Raw genomic sequence first — 6,000 nt, 5'->3', positions numbered from 1 at the left:
ACCTCAAACGTAAACCAGAAAGGGAGATAATAGGCCTGAAAGAGGCAAAAATAACTGATGTTTTGTTAAGTGGACTTGTGAAACTGCCTTCTAAATGCTAATGCTTATATGCATGGGTTAGTGCTGCTCCCAGCATGTGGGCAGCAATATGAAGAGACTTATAACTGACAAAGTAGTGAAAATAAGTGACTGTATGGAGTTGAGCTCTGAAAAAAGCCTCTACATTTTCCCCTGTAAGGTTCAGAGATCATTAGCGTGGAGGTAGACATGTAAGGACTGTTGTTGGGACATGTTGTCTTCTCTACATGGCCTGACTTCTGTGCCCATGAACACATAGCAGCAGTGGCTACCCTACCCACATGAGACTTGCAGAAGATAGGGCTCTATAATATGTAAATAATGGAGGGCATCATGAGGCTTCATCTCTCCCTAAGGAGCTTCCGGCAATGATGCTTGAAACATTTAAATATATATATATATATATATATATATGAAAAATATTTTTAAATATTTAAAAAGTATTTTAAATATATATTTACATTTAAAATTTTCATGTTTAAAATTATATATATAATTTTTATATTTTAAATATAGATATATATGTAAGGATATATGTAATGCTATAGAATTCTAAGGACATCTATTGAACTGAAAAAGAAAATGCTTTCACTTCTTTGGCCTAGGGAAACTTTACATGTTACGTTGTACTCTTTATGTTTATGAAGTCATCATGGTGAGTTTCCTTTTAGTAGTCAGAGTGTTTTATTTTCCTTTATCTTTTCTAAAAGTTTCAAAAATAAAAAGCAGTAATTAACTCAAAGCTCTCATTGAATAGTTTTCTTACTAAGACAAAAGACATAAATCTATAATTTTAGACTCCTTCACTAACAACCAGTGAGCTCATCATTTCCCATCACAGATAATGACTCTCATTGTATGGCATAGATCAACACATCCTAAAAATGAAATATTCAACTGGAAGTCTATTGCAAAAATTGCCCAGGAACTGGCTGTAGTGTTCCCAGAGCCTAAGGCAATGATAACTTGCCTAAATTCTGACAGAAATTCAAAGGACAGCTCTGCTGGATTGAATTCAGTTTTACTTCCTCTAAATTAATTCCATAGTTTTTTGTTTTTTTTTTTTTTTTTTACCTGTGATCACCAAGATCGGCGTCCTACTGCCAATAAATAAGACTTCATTTATTTCTTGAAATAATTATTTGTATGCAGGGGAAACTACAGGAGCCAGTTTATGTAGCCTGCAGCTCTCTCTGCTTCACTAGGGCACTCTCAATTTGTTATCTTTGGCAATTACTTCTGTACCAGATGATTAACTTTCTAACCCAATCAATTTGGCCACATTGTCATCGCTCCAAAATATTTAAGCTTGGGGGAAAAAAGGCCTATCTCAATACTTTTTAGAAGAACAATTTCCATTTTACACTTACTCATTGTGGCATATGGAAATGTGAAAGCATAATAGTCAGTGGGATTTCTCTCTAATAATAGTATCTTAGCCTTCTGAAGCATCACATATCATGGAAAAGAGATATAAACAGTTTTAAATGAGTTCATGTGCTTCTTGAATTGCTACAGGTAGGAACAGGTTTTCAGATGTTGCTGACATGTTTTAAGGATAAACTGTAGTAAGGGCTGGGCTAGTAAGTATTCTGTGGTCTGCTGTAGGTGAGTTCTGTTTCAACCTAAAGTTGAAATCCTAACTTTTAATATTTCTAAAAGATGGGCCAAACTAGGCAAGTAAGGGAAAGAAAGGGGCATGAACATAGAATATTTCGTAGTGCTATAACAACAAACAAAAAGTCCCACTCAGTAAATTTACAGTTCATTATATTTAGTACATGTTTTTAAATACATAAATATAACCTTCTCTTTCCATGTAATGTTACTTGTGTCTATATGATCTCAAGGCAACCACTTGGTACTGAACAAATAATTGCAAGTCTCTTCCCCAGAGACTATTTCTTCCAGTCTCAGCATTCAGAGGCATTTTTAAGGAACGTTCTTTCTATTAGGTCCCTCAGGTTCTGAGGATAATTACAAACGTGCAACATGAACTTCATGACATACTTCATGTAGATCTGCTCGAGAATTATTACATTCCGTGTCCACCATTGGTGAGTTTCCTTGTAACAGAAGTAAAAATATGATATAGCCTGGGGAGATTAGAGTAATAATATTACAAGGGGAGGGTTAAAGGGCATGGTTGATCCAGAAGGGTAAATTCAAAAATTTGACAGTGGGGAACTTGAGTAACTTAGTAGATCTTCAGTCTTATCTAAATAGCATTGTTTCCTTAAAACCTATATGTACATCCTGTGACATGGTTGTGAATATGACTGCCATCTTATGAATAAAATTTAAACAACAAAGTTAGAGCTGGGCATGATGGTTCATGCTTGTATTCTAACACAAGAGAAGTTGAAGATCTTGAGTTCTAGGTCAGTCTGGGTACAAAGAAAGAGGATGTCTCAGAAATAAAGTGATCCAAAAGCTGGGGAGTAAGGATTAGAGAATTTTTATCTTCATCATCTTCGAATCTTTAATAATTTAGCAAGGTAAATTGTGACATTAGCTCCATTACAAATGAATGTTTAAAACTTCACAGTTGTTATTTATAATATATACATATTAACCTGCTAAGGAATAAGCATAAGACTGAGATTTAGTGAGAAGGTTTGTATATTACTATTGAGGACAGACTTTTAAAGACTGGGCATTCTATTCAATAGTGATAACTTGTCAAGTAAGGGCTAGCTCAAGTATTGAGGCATAGCATCATATCAGTGCTATTCCTGTTTATTTCTGTGCTTTACATTGTTATTTTATTGTCTGATGAATAGTCTCTCCAATTCAACCTACTCGAATAACTATAGCATTCCTTGTTTTAAGGATCTTGTTAGCTCCATTCATACATTACCAATCTTGCTGACACGAGTTCAATATTAACTACTCCATGTGAATGTGAAATAAGACATTTCCCAGTAGTAATTATTTACTATCTATGTGATATAGTATTTTATAGACAAATAAATTCTGAAGATTAACTAAAAGCATAAAATACAGCTATATAAAAATCATGGTAGTTGGATCAAGTTAATTATGACAATGACAAATGACAAATGAAGCTTCAGTATAGTACCTGCTAGAGTGGGTTAAGGCAAGCATATGTGAGCTTGTAAATTTTCCCTATATAATGTTCTATCACAGCTTATATGCAAGGCAACCATAAACAAGAATATAAAGTGAGATATATTACTATAAATAATCAAATTTTGCAACCAAACAGTAATTATCAAGAAACAGAGATTCTACCTCAAGAATCCTTGACATTAATGAGGATGATAATTATTGAATGCAAAGGAGCTTCTTTCATAAAACAAGCTATGAGAAGTTGCTTTGTTCTAAGACTGGAAGTGTGTAGCATATATAAATAATACCTGTTCTCAAGGAGATTAGGCTGCACTTAGTATTGAAAAGGAAAACTAGAATAGAGATTACAAATTGTTATAAGAATATTGTTGCAGTTATGGTAAAACACTTACAGAAGCCACTATTATTTTAATATAAATAATGTAATGTGCTGTATTATGGATTATACAGACATCATGTATTCTTCATTAAGGCAGAGACTATAGACATTTCATGCTTTATTATTTCCCTGGTATCTACTCTATCATCATATGTATCCTGAGTTTAAAAATTTTTTATATTGAATTAATTAATTAACAAAAGACGGAAATTTTACCAAAGAATTTTACATTTTGTTAGATGTTCTACAAGTATCTATAGCTTTAACTTTTATGTATATCATATACATTATATATTCGTATGTATGTATGTATGTATGTATGTATGTATATCAAAGAAAGAGCCAGAAAGACAGAGAGAGACAGAACAGGAAGCAAGGAAGCTATGCCACCTGAGCTGACAGTGCTTCCCACAAGAAGGATAAAGTAGGAAAGGTCCCATTATCAGGAATGACGAACTTCCCTTTTGAATTGTTGGTCAGGGTTATCCATATCCATGTGATTTCCCAGACGATGCAGATTATTAAAGTAGCCCTTGGTTACCTCTCAGGAGTCGAGAATCATTCTCTATTGCTGTAGACAGCACACATGTAGGACACAAGGCTCAGATTATTCCATCTGGATCTGAGCTGGAACCCTTTATTCTGCTATCAGGTTTTTATGACTTAAAAAAAATTCTCTGCATGTTGCCAAGGGAAAGAAAAAAATTGCACAGTCCTACCCAGTGGCAACACCTCTGAACCATGACAATGTCTAGCATGACAAGATATCAATATAAGTGAACTAAGTGGCACTCACATTTCAGTGGTAACCAACAGCTGTCTAATTGGACTTTAGGCCCACTCAACAGGAGCAAAATCATGGCTGGTCCTGGAATCCTAGGCAGCTTCTTGTAGCTAGTAAGATTATAGACCGTAGAAAAGAACCCATTACCACCACATTGCCAGATAATCATTGTTCCTCACTATGTTCTAAATTGTACCCTTCTACACACAGGTAAGTTTACCTGCCATTCCTCCTTAAGAAGGTCCTCTTTACAGAAAATGGAGAGCATTATAGAAAACCACAACTGGATACAATGAAGAGATCAATAGTTTATGGAGAATACCAGAGCAAGTGGACATATCTATCACAGCTCCTGCATCTTAGGCTCAGGAAATATCTTGAAAGAGGGGGTGGAAAGATTTTTAAGAGTGAGAATACCAGAAATTCTGTTCCAAAATAGTATCTCCTAGCCTGACACAATGTGAGAGGTAAAGAGAAGCCACCTGCTTAGCTCTGGTCCTGATAATGTTTTCAGACCCTTTCCCTTATAGATCCTTAATATATATCAGCATCAATACAGAAGAGAATTCTGAAACATTTGTATTATCCTTAGAAGAGAACCACAGGACCGTGCTCTTGTCCATGGTTATATGAGCATATCTGTTTCAAAGAGAACTATAACAAATAAACAATGTACTTCCTAGTGCTAATTGAAAACAATATTTTAGGTAAATATAATATATGGTTCCTTATGGCTTTTTCAAATATTCATAGTGTTGTTCTCCCTCCTCATCTCCCTCCTTCTTGTTGGCCTCCTTCCCCTCTTCCCAATTAACCCCTGGCCCATTTCTCTCTTGTATCCTGTTACTCCTCTCTCTACCACCACCACCACCGAACAGCACTCACTCACCCCCAGCTTTTGTTTGTTTGTTTGTGTTTTGAGACATGATTTCCCTGTGTAACAAATCTTAGCTGTACTGGAACTCGCTTTGAAGACCAGGCTGGCTTGAACTCACAGAGACCTGCCTGCCTTTGCCCCCACATACTGGGATTAAAGTCATGTGCCACCATGCCCAGCTAGCAGTCCCTTTTACTTTGCTTATTTCTGGCGTTACTCCAGGTTATACTCACTCCTGAGAATTTGGAGTAGAAGCTGCAGATGAGAGAGAACATGTAGTGTTTATCTTCTTGGATCTGGGTCACTTCACTCAATATAATTTTTCCTAAGTCCATCCAATTATCTGAAAATTTCATGATTTCATTTTTCTTTACAGCTGAATTGTATTCCATTGTGTATATACAACATTCTCAGTATCCATTCATTTACGGAGGGACGTTTAGATTGTTTCTGTTCCCTAGCTATTGTGAATATTGCAGCTATGAATATGAATGAGTGAGTATCTGTGGAGTAGGATGCCCATTCCTTTGGGCACATGCCATGGAATGGTATAGCTTGATCATACGGTACATTTGTTTTCAGTTTTTTTGAGACATTGAGACATCTCCCCACTGCTTTCCATAGTGATTGCACTGGTTCAAAATCCCATCAACAGTGAGTGAGAGTTCCTCTTTTCCCACAACCTCATCAGCATGGGTTGTTGGTCATCTTGTTGACCTCAGCTATCTGGGGTCAGATGCAATCTCTGAGTCATTTTTTTCTTGCATTTCCCTGATTACTAATGATGGT

Source organism: Peromyscus eremicus, chromosome 10 (assembly GCF_949786415.1).
Source record: "Peromyscus eremicus chromosome 10, PerEre_H2_v1, whole genome shotgun sequence".
Lineage (NCBI taxonomy): Eukaryota > Metazoa > Chordata > Mammalia > Rodentia > Cricetidae > Peromyscus > Peromyscus eremicus.
The sequence above is the reverse complement of the archived record's forward strand: the minus strand, read 5'-3'. Positions refer to the sequence as shown.